Source organism: Nycticebus coucang, chromosome X (genome assembly GCF_027406575.1).
Source record: "Nycticebus coucang isolate mNycCou1 chromosome X, mNycCou1.pri, whole genome shotgun sequence".
Lineage (NCBI taxonomy): Eukaryota > Metazoa > Chordata > Mammalia > Primates > Lorisidae > Nycticebus > Nycticebus coucang.
The window spans coordinates 14,917,386-14,945,113 of NC_069804.1; the positions used below are offsets into that span (position 1 = coordinate 14,917,386).

General features: G+C 40.4%; 1 long non-coding RNA gene across 1 annotated transcript in view; it reads right to left on the reverse strand.

Annotated features, from left to right (window-relative positions):
- Nucleotides 1–4,890: 4,890 nt before the first annotated feature.
- LOC128577606 (uncharacterized) overlaps nt 4,891–27,728 on the reverse strand; it is a 57,369-nt gene continuing 34,531 nt past the window's right edge. Inside the window, exons 3-4 of the long non-coding RNA XR_008377597.1 lie at nt 12,967–13,111; nt 4,891–5,975 (exon numbers count right to left, since the gene is read on the reverse strand). This is a non-coding gene — a long non-coding RNA (uncharacterized LOC128577606). The remainder of the gene's footprint in view (nt 5,976–12,966; nt 13,112–27,728) is intronic.

The window sequence follows — 27,728 nt, forward strand, 5'->3', positions numbered from 1 at the left end:
CCTTGAAGAAATTGGTCTGGGTGAGTATTTCATGAGGAAAACCCCCCGGGCAATTGAAGCAGCTTCAAAAATACACTACTGGGACTTGATCAAACTAAAAAGCTTCTGCACAGCTAAGAACACAGTAAGCAGAGCAAGCAGACAGCCCTCAGAATGGGAGAAGATATTTGCAGGGTATAACTCTGACAAAGGTTTAATAACCAGAATCCACAGAGAACTCAAACGCATCAGCAAGAAAAAAACAAGGGATCCCATCGCAGGCTGGGCAAGGGATTTGAAGAGAAACTTCTCTGAAGAAGACAGGCGCACGGCCTTCAGACATATGAAAAAATGCTCATCATCTTTAATCATCAGAGAAATGCAAATCAAAACTACTTTGAGATATCATCTAACTCCAATGAGACTAGCCTATATCACAAAATCTCAAGACCAGAGATGTTGGCGTGGATGCGGAGAAAAGGGAACACTTCTGCACTGCTGGTGGGAATGCAAATTAATACATTCCTTTTGGAGGGATATATGGAGAACACTCAGAGATCTAAAAATAGATCTGCCATTCAATCCTGTAATTCCTCTGCTGGGCATATACCCAGAAGACCAAAAATCACAACATAACAAAGATATTTGTACCAGAATGTTTATTGCAGCCCAATTCATAATTGCTAAGTCATGGAAAAAGCCCAAGTGCCCATCGATCCACGAATGGATTAATAAATTGTGGTATATGTATACCATGGAATACTATGCAGCCTTAAAGAAAGATGGAGACTTTACCTCTTTCATGTTTACATGGATGGAGCTGGAACATATTCTTCTTAGTAAAGTATCCCAAGAATGGAAGAAAAAATATCCAATGTACACAGCCCTACTATGAAACTAATTTGGGACTCTCACATGAAAGCTATAACCCAGCTACAACTTAACAATAGGGGGAAGTGGGAAAGGGGGGGGTGGGTAGAGGGAGGGGAATCGGTGGGATCACACCTGTGGTGCATATTACAGGGGTATTTGCGAAACTTGGTAAATGTAGAATATAAATGTTTTGGCACAGTAACTGAGATAACGCCGGAAAGGCTATGTTAACCACTGGGATAAAAATGTGTCAAATGGTTTATGAAGTGAGTGTATGATGCCCCATAATCATATCATTGTATACACTTATGATTTAATAAAAAAATTAAAAAAAAAAAAAAAAAAAAAAAAAAAAAAAAAAAGAAATTAAACAAAGATATAAGGGATTTAAATGAGACCCTAGAACAACTGTGCTTGATAGATGCACATAGAACACTCCATCCCAAAGATAAAGAATATACATTCTTTTCATCACACCATGGAACATTCTCCAAAATTGATCATATCTTGGGACACAAAACAAATATCAACAGAATCAAAAGAATTGAAATTTTACATTGTATCTTCTCAGACTAAGGCACTAAAGATGGAACTCAACTCTAACGAAAATGTTCAACCCCACACAAAGGCATAGAAATTAAACAACCTTCTGTTGAATAACAGATGCGTGCAGGAAGAAATACAACAGGAAATCATTAACTTCCTTGAGCATAACAACAATGAAGACACAAGCTACCAAAACCTGTGGGATACTGCAAAAGCAGTTTTGGGGGAAAATTTATCACTTTAGATGCCTACATTCGAAAAATAGAAAGAGAGCGCATCAACCAACTCACAAGCCATCTTATGGAATTAGAAAAAGAAGAACAATCTAAGCAAACCCAGTAGAAGAAAAGATATATCCAAAATCAAATCAGAGATCAATGAAATTGAAAACAAAAGAATCATTCACAAAATTAATGAAACAAGGAGTCGGTTTTTTGAAAAAATAAATAAAATAGATAAACCATTGGCCAGACTAACGAGGAATAGAAAAGTAAAATCTCTAGTAACCTCAATCACAAATGATAAAGGAGAAATAACAATTGATCCCACAGAGATACAAGAGATCATCTCTGAATACTACCAGAAACTCTATGCCCAGAAATTTGACAATGTGAAGGAAATAGATCAATATTTGGAATCACACCCTCTCCCTAGACTTAGCCAGGAAGAAATAGAGCTCCTGAACAGACCAATTTCAAGCACTGAGATTAAAGAAACAATAAAAAAAGCTTCCAAGCAAAAAATGCCCTGGTCCACATGGCTTCACACCAGAATTCTATTAAACCTTCAAGGAAGAGCTTATTCCTGTACTGCAGAAATTATTCCAAAAAGTCGAGGAGGAAGGAATCTTCCCCTACATGTTCTATGAAGCGAACATCACCCTGATACCAAAACCAGGAAAAGACCTAACAAAAAGGAGAATTTCAGACCAATTTCACTCAGGAATATAGATGCAAAAATTCTCAGCAAAATACTAGACAATAGATTACAGCTTATCATCAAAAAAGTCATACATCACGATCAAGTAGGTTTCATCCCAGGGATGCAAGGCTGGTTTAACATATGCAACTCCATAAACGTTATCCACCGTATTAACAGAGGCAAAAATAAAGATCGTATGATCCTCTCAATAGATGCAGAAAAAGCATTTGGTAAAATCCAGCATCCTTTTCTAATTAGAACACTGAAGAGTATAGGCATAGGTGGCACATTTCTAAAACTGATTGAAGCTATCTATGACAAACCCACAGCCAATATTTTACTGAATGGAGTAAAACTGAAAGCTTTTCCTCTTAGAACTGGAACCAGACAAGGTTGTCCTCTGTCATCTTTACTCTCCAACATAGTGCTAGAAGTTCTAGCCAATATAATTAGGCAAGACAAGGAAATAAAGGGAATCCAAATGGGAGCAGAGGAGGTCAAACTCTCCCTCTTTGCTGATGACATGATCTTATACTTGGAGAATCCCAAAGACTCAACCACAAGACTCCTAGAAGTCATCAACAAATACAGTAATGTTTCAGGATATAAAATCAATGTCCACAAGTCAATAGCCTTTGTGTACACCAATAACAGTCAAGATGAGAAGCTAATTAAGGACACAACTCCCTTCACCATAGTTTCAAAGAAAATGAAATACCTAGGAGTATACCTAACGAAGGAGGTGAAGGACCTTTATAAAGAAAACTATGAAATCCTTAGAAAGGAAATAGCAGAGGATATTAACAAATGGAAGAACATACCATGCTCATGGCTTGGAAGAATCAACATTGTTAAAATGTCTATACTTCCCAAAGCAATCTACCTATTCAACGCCATTCCTATCAAAATACCAACATCGTACTTTCAAGATTTGGAAAAAATGATTCTGCGTTTTGTACGGCATCAGAAAAAAACCCGTATAGCTAAGGCAGCTCTTAGTAATAAAAATAAAGCTGGGGGCATCAGGATGCCAGATTTTAGTCTGTACTACAAAGCCATAGTGGTCAAGACAGCATGGCACTGGCACAAAAATAGAGACATAGATACTTGGAATCGAATAGAAAACCAAGAAATGAAACTGACATCTTACAACCACCTACTCTTCGATAAATCAAATAAGAACATACCTTGGGGGAAAGACTCCCTATTCAATAAATGGTGCTGGGACAACTGGATATCCACATGTAAAAGACTAAAACTGGACCCACACCTTTCCCCACTCACAAAAATTGATTCAAGATGGATAAAGGACTTAAATTTAAGGCATGAAACAATAAAAATCCTCAAAGAAAGCATAGGAAAAACACTGGAAGATATTGGCCTGGGGAAAGACTTCATGAAGAAGACTGCCATGGCAATTGCAACAACAACAAAAATAAACAAATGGGACTTCATTAAACTGAAAAGCTTCTGTACAGCCAAGGAGATAACAACCAAAGCAAAGAGACAACCTACACAATGGGAAAGGATATCTGCATATTTTGAATCAGACAAAAGCTTGATAACTGGGATCTATAGAGAACTCAAATTAATCCACATGAAAAAAGCCAATAATCCCATATATCAATGGGCAAGAGACATGAATAGAACCTTCTCTAAAGAAGACAGACGAATGGCTAACAAACATATGAAAAAATGTTCATCATCCCTATCAATTAGAGAAATGCAAATCAAAACCACCCTGAGATACCATCTAACCCCAGCGAGAATGGCCCACATCACAAAATCTCAAAACTGCAGATGCTGGCGTGGATGTGGAGAGAAGGGAACACTTTTACACTGCTGGTGGGACTGCAAACTAGTACAACCTTTTTGGAAGGAAGTATGGAGAAACCTCAAAGCACTCAAGCTAGACCTCCCATTTGATCCTGCAATCCCATTACTGGGCACCTACCCATAAGGAAAAAAATCCTTTTATCATAAGGACACTTGTACTAGACTGTTTATTGCAGCTCAATTTACAATCGCCAAAATGTGGAAACAGCCTAAATGCCCACCAACCCAGGAATAGATTAACAAACTGTGGTATATGTATACCACAGAATACTATTCAGCCATTAAAAAAAAAAAAATGGAGACTTTACATCCTTCGTATTAACCTGGATGGCAGTGGAAGACATTATTCTTAGTAAAGCATCACAAGAATGGAGAAGCATGAATCCTATGTACTCAATTTTTATATGAGGACAATTAACGACAATTAAGGTCACGGTGTGGGTGGGGAAAGGGGAGAGCAGAGAGAGAAAGAAGGAGGGAGGGGTGGGGAAAGGAAGAGCAGAGAGAGGGAAGGAGGGAGTGGGGTGGACCTTGGTGTGTGCCACACCTTTTGGGGGCAAGACACAATTGCAAGAGGGACTTTACCTAACAAATTCAATCAGTGTAACCTGGTTTATTGCACCCTCAATGAATCCCCAACAATAAAAATAAAAAAAATAGCCAAGCATTGTGGCAGGTGCCTATGGTCTCAGGTATTCGGGAGGCTGAGGCAAGAGAATTGCTTGAGGCCAAGAGTTTGAAGTTGCTGTGAGCTATGATGCCAGAGCACTCTACTGACAAAGTAAGACTGTTTCTAAAAATAAAAAAAGAGTTGGTTGTTGAAAAGAGTCTGGCACCTCCACCTGTCCCTCTTGTCCTCCTCTCTTGCCATGTGACACGCCTCCTCCCCTTCACCCCCAGCTATGAGCAGAGGCTTCCTGAGGCCCTCACCCGAGGCTGATGCTTATGCCATGCTTCTCATACTGCCCCAGAGCCATGCGCTAAATAAACCTCTTTTCTTTATAAATTACCCAGCCTCAGGTGTTCCTTTACAGGAATGAAAGCCAACTAAGACAGGTATATAAGAGGCATATGTTTATGAGGCAGATATTGTTATCGTCATACTGTCTCTGGGGCACTTTTGGATTTCCCTCTGCAAGTGTTTCTAAAGCTTATGATCGGGGTGGCACTTGTGGCTCAATGGATTAAGGCACCGGCCCCATATGCCAGAGGTGGTGGGTTCAAATCCAGCCCCAGCCAAAAACTGCAAAAAAACAATAATAATTAAATAAATAAAATAATAAAGCTTATGATCAATGATCCACGAAAAATGAACCCTAAGACAAACCTGTATTTTACTGACCCTTTAGCAATGACGAATATATGGGAAAACATCTGTGTGAATATCCACCCCACCTGCCTTTATCTAGATTGTTCCCATACTGCATAATAATCTGAATTTCTGAGATGATTCCATATGATCTGTTGGTAGCATAGACGGTGCAAATGGGTCAGATGTGTCCAGAGCATTTGTAATTATGTGTAATTCACACACGTGCACCTGTACCCCAGGTGAATGAGAACTAGTGATAGTTTTCTCTATCCCCTGCACAGTGCTGGCTTTGATATAGACTATTTTCCATGGGATGTTGATAAGCCCTAGAAATTTCCACAGCTGGAGAAACTGCATCAGAACATGGACCTGCTTCAATCACAGACTTGCTGGCTCCCAATAGCTTGCAGTTCAGAGGACAGAACACTGAGCGAGGCTGCTGAGAGCCCTCAGGTATGAAGTATGTGATTGTTCCTCCCAGGTGAGAATCACTCTCGTTTCAATCACCCTGTGAAGAAAATGGAATCATTAACTGGAATAGTAAAATTAGAAAAAGCATTTTAATGTATTTACTGTATGAAATGTTTTCACCATTAGAAAACCCTTTCATTGAGGGGAAGAAAATTGCTGAGAATTTACAAAGGCTAAATGACCTTCAGAGATAATGGCCTAAACCTTTTACTAGCTTGATTTAATCACAAGTAATGAATGACTATACAGTGGAGTCCAACGTAACATTTATGCAAGTTATTAATGTATATATTTTTTTGAGACAGAGTCGTATTTTGTCACCCTCGGTAGAGAGCTGTAGGGTCATAGCTCACAGCAACTTCAAACTCTTGAGCTCAAGTGATCTTCTTGTCTGGGACTACAGGTGCCCACCACAACACCCTGCTATTTTTAGCAACAGAGTCCTACTCTGGCTCAGGTTGGTCTCAAACTCTTGAGCTCAAGCAATCCACCCACCTCAGCCTCCCAGAGGGCTAGGATTACTGGTGTGAGTGACTTCGCCCTGCCCTGGAATTATTAATGTATGTTCTGACAAAAAGATATAGGAACCCATTTTGATTACCTGAAAGTCACAAATACAGGAGAACCTCCATAGTTGACCACCTCCTTACGTTGGTCTAATGTTCACAGACTGGACATGCAGCACATGTACGTATCAGTACAGTAGGCTTAGCTCCTTATGTAACCACCACAGTATGTAACTAACCCTAGTTATTTATAGTCCTTTGAGTGGTCAACTTACAGAGGTTCTGCTGTATTCAAAATACCCAATGGCACATGTGTCTGGTCTTGGTGGGGCTGAGAAGGCTTCTTTCAGCACCACTTCATCTCAATGTCCATCGCATTGAGTAGTGGTGTCTGCCCCGGCTTCCTGGTACCTCAAGTTGTAACAGACTACACATCATTGTCCACTTCTGGAAATCAACTTCAAATGATTACAAAAGGCTATTGATTGACTTGGTGTGGTGGCTCACGCCAAGGTGAGTGGATTGCTTGAGCTCACGAGTTTGAGACCAGCCTGAGCAAAAGTGAGACTCCGTCTCTACTAAAAATAGAAAAACTGAGGCAAGAAGATCACTTGAGCCCGAGTTAGAGGTTCCTGTGAGCTATGACACAACAGCACTCTACCCAGAGTGACAGCTTGAGAATCTGTCATGGGGTGGGGGGAAGGCTATTGATGTACTCTCATTGCTGAGTGAGCGTTTTTGTGATCAATTCTTTTCAAAATGAAAATCCATTCCTGGTGGATCTGTGGTATTTTTCTCTCAGCCAAAATATATAATTAACCAGAAACCCTATTTCCACATGTAGCACAACAAAGCTTAGTATATGAGTCACAGAAAAAGAATTGTTTTGATTCCATCCCTGAGCAGGGACAATCGTATTCTGTTCTCTCCCCTATCAGAATGTGTTATATCCAAGATGACAATGCTGATGGGAGGATTTGACCCAGCCCATCAGGTAAAATTGGCAAAGGTGGAATTTGACCTTGGCCTACCTGGCTCCAAAGCATACCTTATCTTCACTTCATAATAATGTTTCAGATTATGTTTTAAAAGCACCAAAGATGCTTACTAATTAAAATATGTCTGGGATACGTCTTTTAATAAAACAACCAATCACCTGATACTCTCTTCAGTCAAATCCAGAGTTAAACAGAGTCACCATGTGCCCCAGCAATTTCACTTAGGTTTATATCCAAGAGAAACGAAAACATACATCCATACCAAAACTTATAATAGCAGCATTATTCACAATAACCAAAAAAAGTGGAAATAACCCAAATTTCCATCAACTAATGAATGGATAAACAAAATTTGGGGGCTGGGCACAGTGGCCTATGCCTGTAATCCCAGGACTTTCAGAGGCCAAGGTAGCAGGATCACTTGCGGCCAAGAGTTCAAGACCAGCCTGGGCAACATATAAAAACCCTGTTTCTACAAAAAATATAAAATTGTAGTATATCCATACACTGGAGCATTTTTCAGCCACAAACAAGAATGCAATCTTTATATGTCCTACAACATGCATAAACCTTGAAAATATTATGCTAAGAGAAAGATGCCTGACACCAAAAAACCACATACTTATGACTACATTTACATGAACTGTCCAGAAAAGGTAAATCACTAGAGGCAGAAGTGGGTTAGTGGTTGTCAGGAGCTGGGGGTGACATGGAGGATGGGAAATGGGGAGTGACTACTAATGGATACAGGGTCTTTTTTTTGGACTGACGAAAAACTTCTAGATTACATTGTGGTGATAGTTGCACAATTTTGAGAATATACTAAAAAACACTGAATTGTAAACTTTGAAAGGGTAAATTTTATGGTATGTGAATTGCATCGCAAATAAGAAAAAGAGGAGGGAGAGAGAAAAAAGAAAGGAGAGAGAAAGAAAAGAAGGAGGGAGGGAAGAAGGAAGAGAGGGAGGGAGGGAAAGAGGAAGGGAAGGAAGGAAGGAAGGAAGGACAGCCCACCTGCCCTAGAGCTAAGGGAGAACATCTGAAGAAGAAATGAACTTAAAATGGAGTGGGGGAGAGGTCTTCCCAAGGCTAGGATTCAGCCCTCATTGGGAAGGGTGTGGCTGCAACCACTGGGTGGCAGAGAAATTTGCCAGATTGTCCAGGGATTGCCATGGACCAGAGTTCGTCTGCATACTGAGAGCCATGGACAGGAGCTGTGGGCCACAGGTAGAAAGCTGTAAATCCCCCCACAGGGGGCCAGAAGGCCAAGGATGGTGGGAAGGAAACTGCCCACTGGGGTACTAATGAAATTCAGTAGAAAGCTTCACTTGGGGGATACTGTTGAAATTTACTGGCAACCTGGCATGGCTGTACTCTGCAGAAAGCTGCAAGGGTGTCATTTGAAGGGGGTGCTGCTGAAGTCATAGAGAAACCAACCAAGGCACCCATGAAAGGGGTTGTGACTGAGCCCACCACAACTGGGGAACTTGCAAAACTTGCCACAAAGTCACCCATGAGGGGGATGCTGCTGAAACTTGCTGGGGTGAGCTCCACTGGGTGTCCCATATGCCCAAGAGCGAGGAGAAGCAAAGCACACCAACACTAGGAGAGAAAGGCCTCCCTCCAGAGTCTACCCAGCAGCCTCTGCCAGTAAGCTTAGCATTGTGCCAGCAGACAGCAGGGAAACATCCCAGCACCACAGCGCAACAAAGGCTGGATTTGGAGCTAAGGGGCAAGAGATTGATATTAACAGCTGTTCTGTAAATAAGAAATAAGTGTGTGTTGAAGGAATTTTGGAAAACCCTGTTTACACACACCCTCATAAGACATGTTGTTAGCAGTGCTAAGATGTCCACTGGAAATGAACCCTATTTATTTAACTCTACTCGGCATAGCATTTCTGAAACTCACTTGATCCTTCCTCCTGATCACTAACACACCACAGAATAGTCTCTGGGAAGCCCCTCTGAGTGTGGTACCATGACACTGGCACACAATAGCTGGGACAGGAGAGAAGCCACAGTGCTTGGAGAGCAGCTTGTGTGCCTTCACTGAATCACATGGAACCCGTCTGCTGTTTAAAGGATCCCTCTGGAACAGAATGCACACAAATGGAGTCAGCTGGCCGGGCTCCCCCATGGCATCCTATCATTTTATTTACTGCACATAAACCGTAAGTTCTGCAGACATTGTGGAAATACAGTTTATTTAGGTAACTAAAAATATCCCCCAAATGGCATTTAGCCATTGCTGCATTTCCCAACTCTTCCTGGTTGCCCAGGCCCTGCTTTAAATTACCTATTACTGGTAACAATGAGAAGAGGCTAGGATTTAAAAACCAGAATGAATGGTTTAAGGGTCAGGGTCCTTGGAATGCCATAATCCTGCCTGGCCGCTCATTCTATTTTCCCTTTTGAGGTTCTTAAGGGAGCTAGAAGCACAAAAAAATAACAGATAAAAATCAAAACAGTGTTTCCCTGTCTGCCTGCTGGAAGGGAAAAAAATGCAGCTAAGAAAAGGGTGATGGGCTGTGTGGGGAGAGAACCCCTGCCTCATTCAGTTGTGGCTTTAAAATCCAGTTCATCCCATTTCTGGGCAGCTCACCTCCGGATCCAACTGCTCATATGCAAAATGATATATCTACAACTTGACTCACTGAAGCAGAGCTTTTAAAAGCAGAAGAATGGAAATAACCTAAGAAGTGTCCATAGAAAGGGGACCGGTTGGGTAAGTCATGATCCATCATGCAGAGGAAAACTATGCAACTGTAAACAGAGAATAAGGAAGGCTCCCACCTACTGGGACAGAGAGAATCCTAGGAAATATCATTAGATGGCAAGGGCAAGGTGAACAGGAGTGTAAAGCATGTTCTTGTCTGTAAGAAGGGCGAATATAAGAAAATACATTCATAATTGCTTGTATTGGGCAAAACTTGTTTTTAAATCTGATAAAAGAGGTTACCATAGGGAACAAGAAGGAACAAAACTTATTGTCTCAAATCAAAACCACCTTGAGATATTATGTAACCCCAATGAGAACAGCCCACATCACAAAGTCCCAAAGCTGCAGATGCTGGCACAGATGTGGAGAGAAGGGAAAACTTTTACACTACTGGTGGGACTGCAAACTAATATAGCCTCTTTGGAAACAAGTATGGAGAATTCTCAAAGAACTCAAAATAGACCTTCTAATTGATCCTGCAATCCCATTACTAGGTATCTACCCAGAAGAAAAATAAATTATCATAAGGATATTTGCACTAGATTATTTACCACAGCTCCATTTTGCCAAAATGTAGAATCAACCCACGTGCCCCATCAACCCATAAATGGATTCATAAACTGTGGTATACGTATACCATAGAATACTATTCAGCCATAAAAAGGATGGAGACTTTACATCTTTTGTATTATCCTGGATAGAGTTGGAGAATATTTTCTTTAGTAAGGTAGCACAAGAATGGAAAAGCAGGCTCAGCAACTGTGGCTCAAGCGGCTAAGGCTCCAGCCACATACACCAGGGTTGGCAGGTTTGAATTCAGCCCAGGACCGCCAAACAACAATGACAACTGCAACCAAAAAATAGCAGGGCGTTGTGGCAGGCATCTGTGGTCCCAGCTACTTGGGCAGTTGAGGCAAGAGAATTGCTTGAGCCCAGGAGTTTGAGGTTGCTGTGAGCTACGATGTCACAGCACTCTACGCAGGGGGACAGCTTGAGGCGCTGTCTCAAAAAAATAAAAAAAAAGAATAGAAAAGCAGGTATCCAATGTATTCAATACTAATATGAAGCCAATAGACAAACTAATACATCCCCGTACAAGAGAAAACCCCAATTTAATTCAAGTTGGGGGGGAGCGGGAACACAGAGGATTGGTGTGTTCTCACCTAATGGGCACAATATAAGGGGTATATGGCACGCCTCTTGGGCGAGGGGCACAACTATAACAGGGACCTTACCTAACAAATGCAAACATTGTAACCTAATCGTTTATACCCTCATATTAACCTGGAATTGTAAAAGTTTAAAATTCAACTTAGTTTTTGAACTATGAAACCTATTATTACCAGTTTGAAAGACTAAAACTGCCTCCTCCAAAAACAAAGTCTGCCTCTTCCTAGGTACATGGTCTTGGCCAAGTCATTTAACTCCTGCATATGTAAAATGTCAGCAGTGATATATACCTTGCACAGTTGCTGTCAAATGTAATACTGTCAGTGAAAGGGCTCTGCAATGGGCATTTCTTGAACTCACTCCTGAGCCTACACCTATATTTTTATTAATCGGAGGCAATTTTCAAGGGCAATGAATTAAGTGGAGGTTCACAACATAGTCATTCATATTCATTCAGCGTAAGTATTTTGGAGGATATACACATGCCTCTCTAAATGTGGTTCCTTTTACTAACAAAGTATAAAGCACTGTCTTTCTGTATTCAAAAAAAGGTACATTTCCGAACATATACCTCCATTCCCATGATTCTCTCCGCTAACATTATCTACTTCACCTTTTCATTGTGACCTATTAGAAGTCTGATACTCTAAACCTCATAAATTATCATTTTTGACATAATAATAATTATTATTATCAAGGAGTCCAATACATAAAATATTCCTTTTAAGCAAAATACACATACTTTCTTAGATTCCAAATGGAAAGTCATTATTACAAGAAAGTACACCCTATGCTATGTCCTCATAACACTGCTCAACTGTTAGAAAAGAACTGCAAGAGTCCAGAAGAGATGAGTAACAGGTGAAGTGCATCTGACCATGCAGCCCTCTCTCACCTGGAGAAGAGAAGAGGGAGGGGGAGAGGGCAGGGAAGAGGGCACATTTAGCGACATAGTATCACAAACTAAAAAGTGACAAATGTGGTAGAGTCTCCACTTTCCTGTTTCCTGTGAACTCTCCATGGAGTCAGTTGTGGATTTTGGTGAGTCACATCTCACTCATGAGGTAAGAAAGTTTCTCACTGATTTAAGAAAACTTTACTATAAATTCCATATTGATCTTCAAAAGTACATTTAAATGAACATTTTTGCAATCTTATTTGAATACTAAATGTAATTGGTAGCAAGCACATGCTTCATTGGCTGTTGTTTGTTTAAAATGACAAGCTTTGGCTCGGCCCCCACAGCTCATGGGTTAGGGCACCGGCCAAATACACTGGGGCTGGTGGGTTCGAACCTGGCCCAGGTCTGCTAAAAACAACAAAGACAACTACAACCAAAAAATAGCCGGGTGTTGTGGCAGGCATCTGTAGTCCCAGCTACTTGGGAGGCTGAGGCAAGAGAATCCCTTAAGCCCAAGAGGCTGAGGTTGCTGTGAGCTGTGACACCACAGCAACTACTGACAGTGACATAGTGAGACTCTGTCTCAAAAATAAATAAATAAATAAAAAATAAAATGGCAACCTTAGAGTAAAGTTTCATGGTAGTTTAAAAAAATGTCCACAAGCCTTTGATATGCCTCCCTTCCAGAGGTAAAACCTAAATCTCTTCATGTAAGCTGGACTTGTGACCCACCTGTAACAAATTCAATGTCTGAGGTGACTATGTGTAGCAACTTTAGAGATTAGGTGCTGTGGCTTCCGTCTTGGCCTCTCCAATTCCAGCCCTCTCTCTTGGATCACTTCTCTAGGAGAAGCCCACTGCCATAAAATGAGCTGGCCTGTGGAGAAAAACAAATGGTAAAGAACTGCGGGAAGGATCCGGCCAATAGCCATGAGGATGTAAGGCCTCTTGCCAAGAGCCACGTGAGCATGCCATCTTGAAAGCAAATCCTTCAGCCTCAGGCAAGCCTTCAGATGACAAACAGTCCCAGCTGACGGCTTGGCCACAACCCCATGAGAGAGACCCTGACCCAGAAGCACCACCTAAAATACTTCCAGATACCTGCCCCTCAGAAACTATGAAATAATAAATTTTTGTTGTTGTAAACCACTAAACTTGGGGGTAATTTGTTATAAAGCAGTAGATAACTAATGTAGATTCTCAAAATGTAATTCTGAGTAAATGATTCTGAACTGCAATTCCACCTGATCTCTATACTCACACATGCACACACAACAGCCTTGATCACGGTATCTGATAAAACCAGGATTAAGATCTCCAAATTCACTGGGCATGGTGACTCATGCCTGTAATCCCAGCACTTCAGGAGGCTGAGGAAGGAGAATCGCTTGAGGCCCCAGGAGTTTGAGAACAGCCTGGCCAACATAAAAAGACCCTGTCTCTGCAAAAAAAAAAAAAAATTTTAAAGAAATATCTGGTGTCCAAAGACATTTGCACTAGAATGCTTATTGTGGCTCAATTCATAATTGCCAAGTCGAGGAAGCAACCTAAGTGCCCATCAACCCATGAATGGATCAACAGACTGTGGTGTATGTACACCATGGAATATTATTCAGCCATTAAAAAATGATGAAGACTTTACATCTTTTACATTTACCTGGATAGAGTTGAAAAACATTCTTCTTAGTAAAGTATTGCAAGAATGTAAAAATAAATATCCAATGTACTCCACACTAATATGAAATCAATTTATAAACAATTACATGCTCATAAGAACAATAAAACATGAATATAGTCCAGTTTGGAGGTAGGGAAGAGGAGGAAGGGGGAGGGGAGGACGTCTGACAGAAGGAGGGAGGCTTCAGGTGGTATCTCACTAATGTGCACATTGTAAGGGTGTATAATAGGTCCCCTGGGTGAGGGGCTCTTCTACAAATGGAACTTTACCCTTGAAGTGAGAAGAAGGTAAACTAAAAATTATACCCTCATATTAATTGGAAAAATAACTCCAAAAAAAATTTGATTGCATATTGAATAATAAACAAGCTTACCTTTTTAAAAAGAAAAATCTGGTGTGTTGTGGTACACACCTGGAGTCCCACGCTACTTGGGAGGCTAAAGCAGGAGAATTGCTTACGGCCAGGAGTTTGAAGCTGCAGTGAGCTGTGATCACGCCACTGCACACCTGGGTGACAGAGCAAGACTGTCTCAAAAAAAGAAAAAAAAAAAAGAAGTCTCCAAATTAATTCCACCATATCACAATTATATCCTGGCATTTATTCCCTCATTCATTAACAAACATTAGCAAGCACTTACTCAGTGCCATGCAGTATTGAGACCCTGGGATGCAGCAGCAAGCAAAACAGACCCAAATCTCTGCCCACGTAGGACCTAAATACTAGTGGAGGGAAAATAAACAACAGTATGTAGTTTGCTGTTTAGCTTATTGCTAAATAGCAATAAGAGCCAAAGAGCTCAAACAAAGCAATGACTCAGAGCAATCAAACTTCATTTCTGGCTCTCAGAATAGTCAAGACAGTTTCCCTCCTTGCAGTGATTCAAAAACAGGCTCCTTCCATCTTGGGGCCTCACCTTGCCAGAGTCTCAGAGTCCTCTGACAATGGTCAGTAGATGAGGAACGTGAGGAAGGAGAATGTCTGCCTGATTCTCGGTCACTTCCAACCAAGAGTGACACACGTTCCTTCTACTCACAAGCCATAGCAATAAAATATGTAACCCCACTGCCACACAAAGCAATCTGGGAAATGTAGCCCCACCAATAGCTCTATGCTAGAAAGGGGAGCAGAATGTTTGGTGGCAGTGATTTTCCTCTGTGACAGTCTCATTGATCTCTGCTTGTTTACCTGTTGGGCCAGACATAAGCCCAGGCACGGTCATGTCAAGGGGAACAAATATCTCTCACTTTGATATCTAAAATCCCTTCACAAAAATTTCAATCATTTTTCTAAATCATTTCCTTGGTTTTTATTTAGCACTTTGGGCCAAAAACGCAGTCACCGGTAGGGGTGACATACAGAGTTCTCAATCCTTCAAGAAGTTTATCAGATTTAATTTTTCATTCCCTGAGATAAGAAATGCCAGCTTACCTGGTAACTCATTGAGCTTTAATAGGGGGATAGAAGGGAGGCCTAGTGGGCTTGCGCTGATAACCCCTCACAGCTTTGCTAAGGGTGAGTGGTTGGGTTCTCCATCACAGACTTAAAATTACTCCAGGTACCATTTTAACTACTTATCCATAGCCACTCTGCATATTAGCTGCACACAGTCCTTCTCCAAGAGAAAAGAAGGGCCCCAGTTAATTGTACAAGCAGTTAAATGTCAGGAGTAATCACTGAGATGAGAGTGGCTCATCAAAGTAAGTCAGGAAAGAGGAATCTGTTTAAAAGCTAAATGGGGTTCTGAAAGGCAGACCCTGAAAAGAGCGATTTCCAGGCTGATTTTATTTTAATGCAAAGATCCACTCTTTCCTGTCACACTCTGATTATTTTACACAAATTGCATTACATCAATCCCTTGGGAAATACAGGTGTAAGCTGCATTTCCATTTCCTAGGATTGAAAATGACTTTGGAGAGGCTGAATTGGAATTTTTTAAATCTTCTTTAAACATTCATATGTTGTGTAGGCAATACATGCAAATGCAGAGACACACTGCCTTGCTCGACAGTTTCAGAGTCTATAAAGTCAACCTGTAACCTTATAAGCTAAAGAAATCTGTTTGCCCAAAAATCTTTAGTAACTTCCCCTTGGAAAGGCAAAATCATCAGCATATTTATATAAAAGTGAATTAATTTGTTAAACTACAAGGCAGAAAAACTACCCTGGGTTTTTATTAGTAGTCACATCTGTTCCAATTCTGTCTTTAAAACTGAATGTGTAAAGTGTCACTACGCAGAACATCAAGGTCATTTTAACTCAGGAAAATGCTAAAATACACGCTAGTCTTGGCATTTTTATCTATGATGTTAGCACTGAACACATCAAGGACAATATTCTCATCTCACTTATGTTCTTTAAAGCTATTTGAGGGTTCCTTGTTAGAAACTAATTTGCAACTTGGTCAGAACTATGTTTAAAGCTATTTGAGGGTTCCTTGTTGGAAACTAATTTGCAACTTGGTCAGAACTATGTTTCCCATTAACAAATGCTGCAAGATCATCTTCTGGCAGCTCCAGAAACATCTTTGATGTTTTACATCAAAGGTGTATTACAGGCAGTCCCCAGGTTATGAATGAGATAGGTTCTGTAGGTTTGTTCTTAAGCTGAATTTGTATGTAAGTTGGAACAGGTACATTTACCTATTATGTGTAATAGCCTCCACTCATTGTACATCAGTTGGATGTCTGTCACTCAGAGACTGACTATAGTTTTGTAGGGCTGCTGTAACAAAATACTATAAACTCAGGGGCTTTAAACAACTGAAATAAATTTTCTCCCAGTTCTGAAGGCCAGAAGTCCAAAATCAAGGTGTTGGCAGAGCCATGCCCCCTCCCAAGTCTGGGGCAGGGTGTGTGGGGTTGGGGGGGAATCCTTGCCTATTCCAATTTCTGGTAGCCCCAGGCATTCCTTGGCTTGTGGTGGCCTCACTCCAATGTCTGCTCCATCTTCATGCAGCCATCTTCTCTCTATGTGTCTTTTGTCTTCACATAGCGTTTTTCTCTTCTTGTAAAAAACATTAGTCATATTGGACTAAGGCTCACTCAAACAACCCATCTTAACTTGAATATATCGGTGAAAACCTTATTTCAAAAAAGGTCACAGTCAGAAGTACTTGGGGTTTAGGACTTAAACTTACCTTTTGGGGAGGACCCAATTCAATGCATAACAGAAGGTAACCAGAGAAGGGGTTCAAAACATCATTGTATTTCTTTCACCAGAGGCTTGCAGTATTTCTTATGTAGATCATATACATATATTATTAAATTAATCCCTATGCATTTCATTTTTGTGAGTGCCAAATATAAATTCTATTATTATTATCAAATGCAAATTGATCATTGCTAGAATATAAAAAAGCAATTTGATTTTTGTATATTAACCTTACATTCTGCAAATTTGATATAATTGCTTATTAATTCAGGAATGTTTAACTTTTTTGTTGATTCTTCAAATTTTCTACATAATCAGGTTCAAAGATAGTTTTATTTGATCCTTCCCAAAGTGCATACATTTGATTTCCCTTTCTGCTCACATTGCATTTGCGAGACCATCCAATATGCTGCTGAATTTTTCAATAACAGTGGTGAGAGCAGGGATTCCTGCCTTGTTTTGTTTGGTTGGTTGTTTTACAGGTTTTCTTTTTTTTCATCAAATTGAGAAGGTTCCCCACAATTCCTCATTTGATGAAAGGTTGGATTTTTTTCAAGAATGAGTGTTGAACTTTGTCAATTTTTTAAAAATTTACTATTAATAAGATTGTATTGCTTTTGTTCCCTAGGCTATTGACTTGATAGATTGTAATACTTGATTATGAATTATTGAACCAGCTTTACAAACCAATAATAAATCTGTCTTGGTTGTGGTATATACAAAAAAATCATTGTGAGTATCATAAAACCCTCAAAGCTACTACAGCAGCTTTGCAAGTAACATTCACAGAGCCAAAAGCATCCATCCAAATAGAGGACCACATACCTTGTCTAAACATAGAACTTACAAACCAAGCTACCCTAACAGCTTGGGGCATGTTCCCATACAACACCCCACAGCCTGGGGACCACCATTTCCTTGGACAGGCCAAAGGAACCTAGGATTATCCCAGGTCAGCCTTACTGTCTGTAACTCTAATGCCAGAATGGATCTCATGGACCCAAGTCTAGGAAAATCCGGGGCAGTGTCTGGGTGGCTGGATCTACTTCAAATCCACCAGGTCAAGCTCCTCAAGGAGCCAAGGAGGACACTTCACAGAAGCATGTCCCAAAACTATACCACTAAGCAGAGGAGAAAGAAAGAATGCATTACCTGGGGCACACCATTTGCCTAATCATGCACGATGGGTGATTTAGAATAGCCAGCTTTAGAGGAAAGCAGCCACCATTCCTCTGGTTTCTTGTGGCAGAGGCAGTGCTTCCCTCCCTCACACATGCCTTTATAACTTCTCAGCCTAGAACTCTGGCCTGGGAGCCTAGAGCAGCAAGTGTATCTCTCTCCCATAATTCCCAATCAATCAGTTATCACACTTTTTGAAGTATTTTTAAAACTATAAAACTTCATGAAACTTCTAAAAAATTCCAGAAGCCTTGGCTTTTCATTGCTTCTTGGTATGGGAGTCTTCTAAGATGCGGTACCCGGCTGGGGCAGGAGCCCCTGGTGTTCTTGTCTGAGGGCTAGTTGTGATGCATCTGTTGAAGAGATGATCTTTCTGTTCCTTTGTAAGCCCCAGGAGGACATACAATTTCCTCAGGACCCAAATCTTGGACAAAAGTCAGCCCAAATCATCTCTCCACTAGGGGACAGAAAGGTTACTGAGGCAAGTCTGACCCCACCCACTGAACTGCCAGTGGCCAACTCTACCCAAGTCTTCTGAGTCCCTACAAGCAAGACACCAGTTATGCTTGATGCCTGGGCAGGGCAACCCATGTTGAAACACTTTAGTGGAGGCAGAAAAGTTCAGAAAGCCCAAAGAAGCCAGGAGGGATTCTGAAGTCTCAACATAAGAATGAGTCCCAAACTTGAAACTAAAGGATACCAGTTTTAGCCCACACCCTACGTACTTCCTCCCTTAGCCATGTGAACTTGGGCAAGGCATTTATACTCTCTGGACATCAATTTCCTCATCTTTAAAATGGGAATAATACACCATAATATCTATCCAGCATAATCCATACAGGGTTGCTCTCAGATCAGCTGTACAACTGGAAATACAAGTTTATTAGATAAGAACAATTGATTCTGTTCTCGTACTATCCATTCGGTTTGTTAGGCCACAACATCTTACAGCTGTCATTAAGGAGATAAAACTTTCTCTAAGGAGTTAGAGTCCAAGAATGGCTTACTCTCCAGGCCCAATAAATTCAAGCTTATATGACAATAAGAGCAACATAGGCAATTAATATTTTATGCAAATATTGAAATAATACTAATGAAACAAGGGAAGGTTTTGTTTGGTGGAGAGGTTAATGCTGAATGTGATATGAAGGCAGAGATCCTGCTAAAATCCCTGACATCAATGTAATACTACTCCTATAATGATGTCTACAATTCAGTTCTAAGACATTCTTTTCCTTTGGGTTGAGCATTGGCCCTCTTCCCACACCCACTTTAAAAGCCAACAATAAGCCCAGCGCAGTGGCTCACACCAGTAATCCTAGCACTCTGGGAGGCTGAGGCAGGTGGATTGCCTGAGCTCACAAGTTCGAGACCAGTCTAAACCAGAGCAAGACCTCATCTCTGAAAATATCCAGGCATTGTGGTGGCACCTGTAGTCCCAGCTACATGGGAAGCTGAGACTAGAGAATCACTTAAGCACAAGAGTTTTAGGTTGCTGTGAGCTGTGACATAACAGCATTCTACCGAGGGCAACAAAGTGAGACTCTGTCTCAAAAAAAAAAAAAAAAAACAAAGCCAATAAGAAAGATACACACCAGGCAGCGCCTAAGGCCTAGTGGGTAGGGCACCAGCCCCATATACCAAGGGTGGCAGGTTCAAATCCAGCCCCAACCAAACTGCAACAAAAAAATAGCTGGGTGTTGTGGCAGACATCTATAGTCCCATCCCAGCTACTCGGAAGGCTGAGGCAAGAGAATCGCCTAAGCCCAGGAGTTGGAGGTTGCTGTGAGCTGTGACACTACAGCACTCTACCAAGGGCAATAAAGTGAGACTCTGTCTCTACCAAAAAAAAAAAATAAATAATAATAATAAATAAATAAATAAATAAAGAGATCTGAAGAAAGATACACACCTATAATCCCAGCTACTAAGAAAGCTGAAGAGGGTTGATCCCTTGAGGCCAGAAGTTTGAGAACCGCCTGAGCAACATAGAGGACCTTATCACCAAAAAAAAAAATTTTTTAATAAAAATAAGAGCTTCTTTAGGTAGCTTACTATTTATTACCTGCACTGGTAAAATAAAGAATTTCTTCTCCAAAAATGAAATTAATTAATTAAATAAAAGCCAATAATTTTGAAAAGAAAAATGTATAAATTTAGTACTAACATGTCAATGCAAATGTATTTATCAGACAGTATAATTTCCAACGAGGAGGTGACAATCCCAAAAGTTTTGGGAAGGAGTGGGGAGTTGTGGGAGAAGAAATAAGTTGGAGGGCAGAAAGCAGGATGGGGGCTAGTTAAAAGACAGATGAAAGGAAAACAGAAAAGTCCCCCAAAGGTCATTTCTACCAGCCTCATATTTTACAACCTCATAACCTGGCCCAGATCTCTCATGTACCTCTGGAATGTCCCAGTCTCAGGACAAATTATTAATAAATATACAGTAGAACTTCTGTAAGTTGACCACCCAAGTGACTATAGCCATCTGGTCAACATTTGGAGGTGGTCAACATAAGGAAGTAGGCCTCCTGTATTGATAGGTACATGTACTTTACTTTCTTGTATAGCTTTTATTAGAGAACATACGAAATCATACACAATCAAAACACAATAAAATCATACATACGGTATCATACAAAATGAATACATTTCCTGTATTCTCGTGGTTTAATCATTCTTTTTGCAAAAAGAGTCAAACTTTGTCTGTTTCTTATTCTTATTACAAAAGTAAATGGACACAGCATTTTCAGCACTGGCTACACATTCAGCACATCTGAGCATTTTATTTTTTCACAGCAAATGACTTCAGCTGCATTATCAGATGCCTGACATCCTCTTCTTTTAGAGTTTCTGCAATTTCTGTGTCATCCTCACTTGCTTCTTCCACTTCATCAGCTGCTTCATGCACTTTTACACTTGTCTGTAATTAAGTCAATATTGCTTGGAAAATTGTTTCTGGGTCAGGTCCATTATAGATTGCTACCTTATCATCCATTGCAACAAAACCTTCAAATTACACTCCTTTGAATTCTACACTCCTTCGAATGGCAGATGGACCGTCTGATGGGGCCAAAACATTATGTTCTTAGGTTGTGATAAATCCAACTTTCTTGAAACACTTCTGTATCATTTCTGGTTGAACTTTATTCCAGGCAGAACTGATCCAGAGGACAGTATCCAGAGCATTAACTGATAAAGCAGATGAAGTTGTCTCCACAGGTAGACACAGGTTTGTATTTAACAGTGACAACTGCAGGAACTGGGCTCAGTAGTACATTTTAAATGTTTCATGTTTTGAGAATGACTTGATCAAGAGGTTAGATTCTTGAGGTCATATTTGGAGGCAGAAATATCAGTGAGATGATTCACTCAGGAGTGGCCAGAACAGTCATCTACTGTCAGTAGAATAGCCTAGTTCTTCTTCATCTCTCAGTTGCTACTCCTTACTCATCCCTCAAATAGGGTACCAGTCATCCGATCACATCTGTTTGATCTCCAAGTGACAGGGAGGAGAGTTCCGACTTGTCAATCACTCAGGGCTTTAGTTTCACTCCAATTGAACCGGAGCAGAGTAGAACTGTGAAACATTCTTTGTAAAGTTTTCCAGCTCTTATACTTGTCACTTTTCGTGACAAGGCTCCTGTCAGGCATCACCTTGAAAAGAAGTCTGCACTTGTCAGTGTTAAAGATGTTGTCATCTTTGAAGCCTGTGTTGAAGCCTGCGAACTTTTTCATGAACTCTGCTCCAACTTCTACCAGCATTTCACTGGATTCAACCCAAGACTTTGTGGGAGATCTTGTGTCCCAGTTTAAACTTCTTGAACCAACTGCTTGATGTTTAGAAATCTGCCACCTGAATTCCTGTGGAAATTTTTTAGCAACTGATTAGATCACTGGCCCAAACATTTGGGCTTTAACTGCCCCCATTTGTTTGAACCAGCTTAATGTGGCTTCACTGACTTCCTTGAGAGAAGTTTTCTTACTTTTCCCCTGTAGGTCTCTGCTTTCCTTACCACATCTCTCAAAGTACTCATGTTTACATTTTTGAATGTTACTAACCATGGTCTCGCTAACACCAAGATGTTCCATGATCTTTCTTTACCTGCTGCTTTCCAGAAAATGTAGAAGATCAACCTTTACCTTCAATGTCAGCTCTTTGAGTTCTTGTCTTTGGGCCACGTTATCTTAACTATAAAACTGTTCAGTAACTGTAAAATGCACTTACAATTTAGTCCAGTCCTTCACATCAAAAAAATCTTCCACAACACATGGTAAATAGGACGTTAGGCCTAATCCAACACTTATATTGAAGAAAAAAATAATACAACTAAGGGGCAAAGCCTACACCTTCTGCCCCTTGATATAGAGTGGATTCAACTGGGCAATTTATATGGGGTAAATTAATATAATGTGTCACTATCCAAGTACTCAAGATACAACTTCCAGAGGTGGTCAATATATAGAGGTCAGTCTTCCATTGAGTACATGTCCAGTCTATGAAAATTAGGTCAACTTAAGGAGGTGGTCAATATAGGGAGGTGATCAACTATAGAGACTTAACTGTATCTATATTCTCCTAGCATACAGATGTTATGGGAGAAATGAAAACTATGATGTAAGTATGTTATGACCTAAAAAGTAGACATCACAAGTGAGCAATCTAGACAAGATTCTCAGGTAGCTAATCATACATCACAAAGGAATTGAGATGTCCTCTTGCCCTTAATCTGAAGAAAAAGGCTTTCCAGCTATAATAAACTTACACAATCCAGAAGAGTTCTCCAGCTTTGTTAGTGAAAATCCACCCATCTTTAAGTGCCCCAGGCCATACCCTCTTTTCTCATCTCAAATACTCTGAGACAATCAGAAAAACTAATCTTTTTTTTTTTTTTTTTTAAGAGACAGACTCTCACTTTGTCGCCCTGGGTAGAGTACTGTGGCGTCACAGCTCACAGCAACTTCCAACTCCTGGCTTAGGAGATTCTCTTGCCTCAGCCTTCCGAGCAGCTGGGACTACAGGCTATATGAATTTTTTTGAGACACATGTGGTGTGCTGTGCCAGCTATTTGTTGTTTTTGCAGTTTGGCCAGGGTCAGGCTCGAACCTGCCACTCTCAGTATATGGGACAAGCGCCCTACCCACTGAGCCACAGATGCTGCCCAGAAAAGCTAATCTGCATCTGATAACTTTTCTGACAAAAAAGAAAGAAATGTCAGAGTAGCTTGCCAGGAGCCCTTTACAGAATAGTTCACTTAGACATGGAAAATGGGGAGAAGTGACTGTCATTTGACAGACATTAATTTAGACCAGCCACAAATGAAACTTCAGCTGCTCCTGAAAGATATGTGTAGCTTATAGCACCTTTGGCCTTATGACTGGAGTCTCTGGTAGACTGATGTACCATTCTCCACCTGTCCTTATGTCCAGATCTTTTGGCACATAATTTTGCCATTCATTTCACTAACAGAGCCGTCTGCCTCCTCACTCCTTCAGTCTGATCTCACCCATGTGCTTTGGCCAAGCGATGAGGCTACAGCCACAGAAGCCTCACATGTTCCTGCTTGCTCTTTCAAACACCTCTGAATTGCCACAAGAATATGCCCAGGACAGCCTGTGAAAGACACATGGCAGAGCCTCATCAACTGGCGACTGCCAACCTAGATCAGCCAACAGCAGCTGGCCCCCATACCATAAAATAGGAGACACTCAGACATATGAGCCAAGATCAGCAGAACCAGCTAGCTAAGCAATAGGTATTTTCATTGTATAAGACTAAGGTTTGTGTCTGTTTGTCACACAGCATTATTGAGGCAATAGATAACTGGTACAGAGTCTTAGCTTTTTGAATCCCCTCTTGTCTTAGAAATATTCAGAAAGCCAAAGATAGCTTCATTCTATCTGACCACTCAACAGTTTTATAGGACAATCAACCAATTTGCTTTTTGTAGCATCTTCCCATTGTCCCTGAAAGGATGAAAACATGGGTTACTCTGTAAATAACCTCCTTTGGCATCTTTCCATAGTAGAATAGCTCTGAACACACGAATTATGAAAATACCCCCCAAACAAGGAAAGTATATGCCTATGGAAGATATTTGGTGGCAGTAGAGTATGGTTTCATTTATGTAAAAAAAATAATAATAATAATAATAAAATGTGTACATACACACAGAAAAAGACCTCAGAGAATAAATATTGAGGCACCAAAAAGGTTTTCTCCTAGGAATCAAAGTGTGATTATAGGTTAATTCTCTTCTTTTACTTGTCTATAATATCTGATTCTCCTGAAATGAGCATGAATGTCTTTGTCATTTTAAAAGGTGAGAAACATCAACCCAAGAATGGATTAACAAATTGTGACATATGTATACTATGGAATACTCGTCAGCCATAAAACATGATGGAGACTTTACATCTTTTATATTAACCTGGATGGAGGTGGAACACACTTTTCTTAGTAAAATAGCACAAGAATGGGAAAAAAAAAATCCAGTGTCATCAATACTAATATGAAACCAGTATACAAACAACTAAACACCCACAAGAACAGTGAAACACAAATATTGTCTAACAAGGGGGAAGAGTGAGGCAGGAGAGGGTAGGAGGGAAGGAAGGGTGCTTTGCAGGAGGAGGGAGGTTAACTGGTGGGATCTCACCTGATGTGCACAATGTGAGGGTGTTCAGCATGCCCTCTGGGTGAAGGACTCAACTACCACTTGAACTTTTATTTAAAATTGAAAACAATGTAACCTAAAAATTTGTACCCTCATACTAATTTGAAATTTTTTATAATGAAAAATAAAATAAAAATAAAAAGTGAAGAACATAAACATTAAAAGGAACAATGAAAGCTCGGCACATGTGGCTTAAGCGGCTTAGGCGCCGGCCGGCCACATATACCTGAGCTGGCGGGTTCAAATCCAGCCCGGGCCCGCCAAACAACAATGACGGCTGTAACCAAAAAATAGCCAGGCATTGTGGCAGGTGCCTATAGTCCCAGCTACTTGGGAGGCGGAGGCAGGAGAATCGCTTGAGCTCCGGAGTTGGAGATTGCTGTGAGCTGTGATGCCATGGCTTTCTACCCAGGGTGACAGCTTGAGGCTCTGTCTCAAAAAAAAGAAAAAAATAAATAAAAAGGAACAACGAAATAAAAAAAGAACAAATATTTAAATTTATTTTCAGGGATTGAGCCAGTTATCATTTGTAGTTTAAGTCAAATATACAGAACTACTGGATGAAAATTAATTAGCTCAAATTTGAAAAGCAGAAAACAAAGGGAAATCCTCAAAAAATGATGAAATTGCTTACAGATATATAAATAGCTGCGAGGTGCACCCAAATTAGCAATGCTCTAGAACAAAACAAAACAAAAACAGGGACTAGGTGTAAGCATTTTCTAATAAATTGTTTCGTAGAGCACGGGTTGGCAAACTTGTTTCTGTAAAAGGCCTGATTATAAATAGTTGAGACTTTACAGGCCAAACTACCTCTGTTGCAACTACTCCATTCTGCTATTGTAGTACAAAAGTGGCCAAAGATAATATGTGAATAAATGGGCATGGATGTATTTAAATAGAACTTTATTTACAAAAAAAGATGGCAGGCCAGGTATGGCGCACTGCTATAGTTTAACTGCCTCTAGCATAGACAAATTGCAACCATAGCAACAATAGCTAATGATCGTATTGACAAGAACTTACATCATAGTGATGTAATATTCCCTACACCCTGCAAGTCCTGCCCACCTTTGCCTGCCATCAAAATCCTTTGTCTTTTTTATGTGTCAGCCTCTTTTTCCAAAAAGCCAGAGAAGGGTGCTTACCTAAGAAGTGTGTTCCTTCAAGTCCCCCATTTACGAGTCCTTCTCTTCCAGCAGGCTAAGAACACCTAAGAGCAAGATAATATCTTAATTGCTTTTATATACCTAGAATCTTGTGGAGAATTTGGACCACAAAAGATGAACCCAGACTCAATAAATGAACGTGAAGTAAATCATTCAAGGATTTACTTCACTTAAAGAGAATAAGAAGGCAAGCCACAGACCAGGAAAAAATATTTATAAAAGACAATCTGATAAAGGACTGATAAAGGACTACACATTATCTAAAATACACAAAGAATGCTTAAAACTCAGCAGTATGGCTCAGCACCTGTAGCTCAGCGGCTAGGGCACCAGCCACATACACTGAAGCTGGTGGGTTCGAATCTAGCCTGGGCCTGCCAAACGATGACAACTACAACCAAAAAATTGCTGGGCATTGTGGCAGGTGCCTGTAATCCCAGCTACTTGGGAGGCTGAGGTAAGAGAATCTCTAGAGTCCAAGAGTTTGAGGTTGCTGTGAGCTGTGATGCCACAGCATTCTACCCAGGACAACGCAGTGAGACTCTGTCTCAAAAACAAACAAACAAAAAAACACTCAACAGTATGAAAATGAACAACTTAATTCAAATATGGCCAAGATATTTGAACAGATAGCTCACCAAAGACAATATACAGGTGGCAAATAAGCACTTGAAAACATGCTTCACATCATCTGTCATTAGGAAAAGGTGAATTAAAATGAGATACTGCAATACGCCTGTTACTATGGTGAAAATCCAAAACACTGACAGCACCAAATACAGGCAAGGATGTGAAATAATAGGAACTCATATTTATTGATGGTAAAAATGCAAAATGGTGCAAAAACCTTGAAAGACAATTTGGTGGTTTCTTTTTCTTTTTTTCATTCTTGTCTTATTTTGAGACAGTCTCACTCTGTCGCCCTAGGTAGAGTGCCATGGTGTCATAGTTTACAACAAGAACTCTTGGGCTCAAGTGATGCTCCTGCCTCACCCTCCCAGAATGCTAAGATTACATTTGTGAGCCACCAAGCCCAGGTGACAATTTGGTGATTTCTTACAAAATTAAACATAATCCTTTTGTGTAACTCAGCAGTCATGCTCCTTAATATTTACCCAAATTAGTTGAAAATTTATGTCCACACAAAAACCTTTACACGGATACTTATATCAATTATATTGATAATTGTCAAAACTTGGAAATAGGCTCAGCGCCCACAGCACAGTGGTTACAGTGCTGGCCACATACACCGAGGCTGGCAGGTTCAAACCCGACCCTGGCCAGATAAACAACAGTGAAAACTGCAACAATAACAAAAAAAAAAAAAAAGAAAAAAACTTGGAGGGTGGCGCCTGTGGCTCAAAGGGGTAGGGCGCCAGCCACATATGCCAGAGGTGGCGGGTTCAAACCCAGCCCTGGCCCAAAAAAAAAAAAAAACTGAAATAACCAAGATATCCCTCAGAAGGCGAATGGATAAACAAACTGTGGTACATCCAGACAAGGAAATATTATTCAGAACCAAAAAGAAATGAGCTGTTAAGCCAGAAAAGAACAAAGGAGAAGCTTAAGTGCATATTACTAAGTGGAAGAAGCCAATGTGAAAAGACTACATATGGGTCCAATTATATGACAATTTGAAG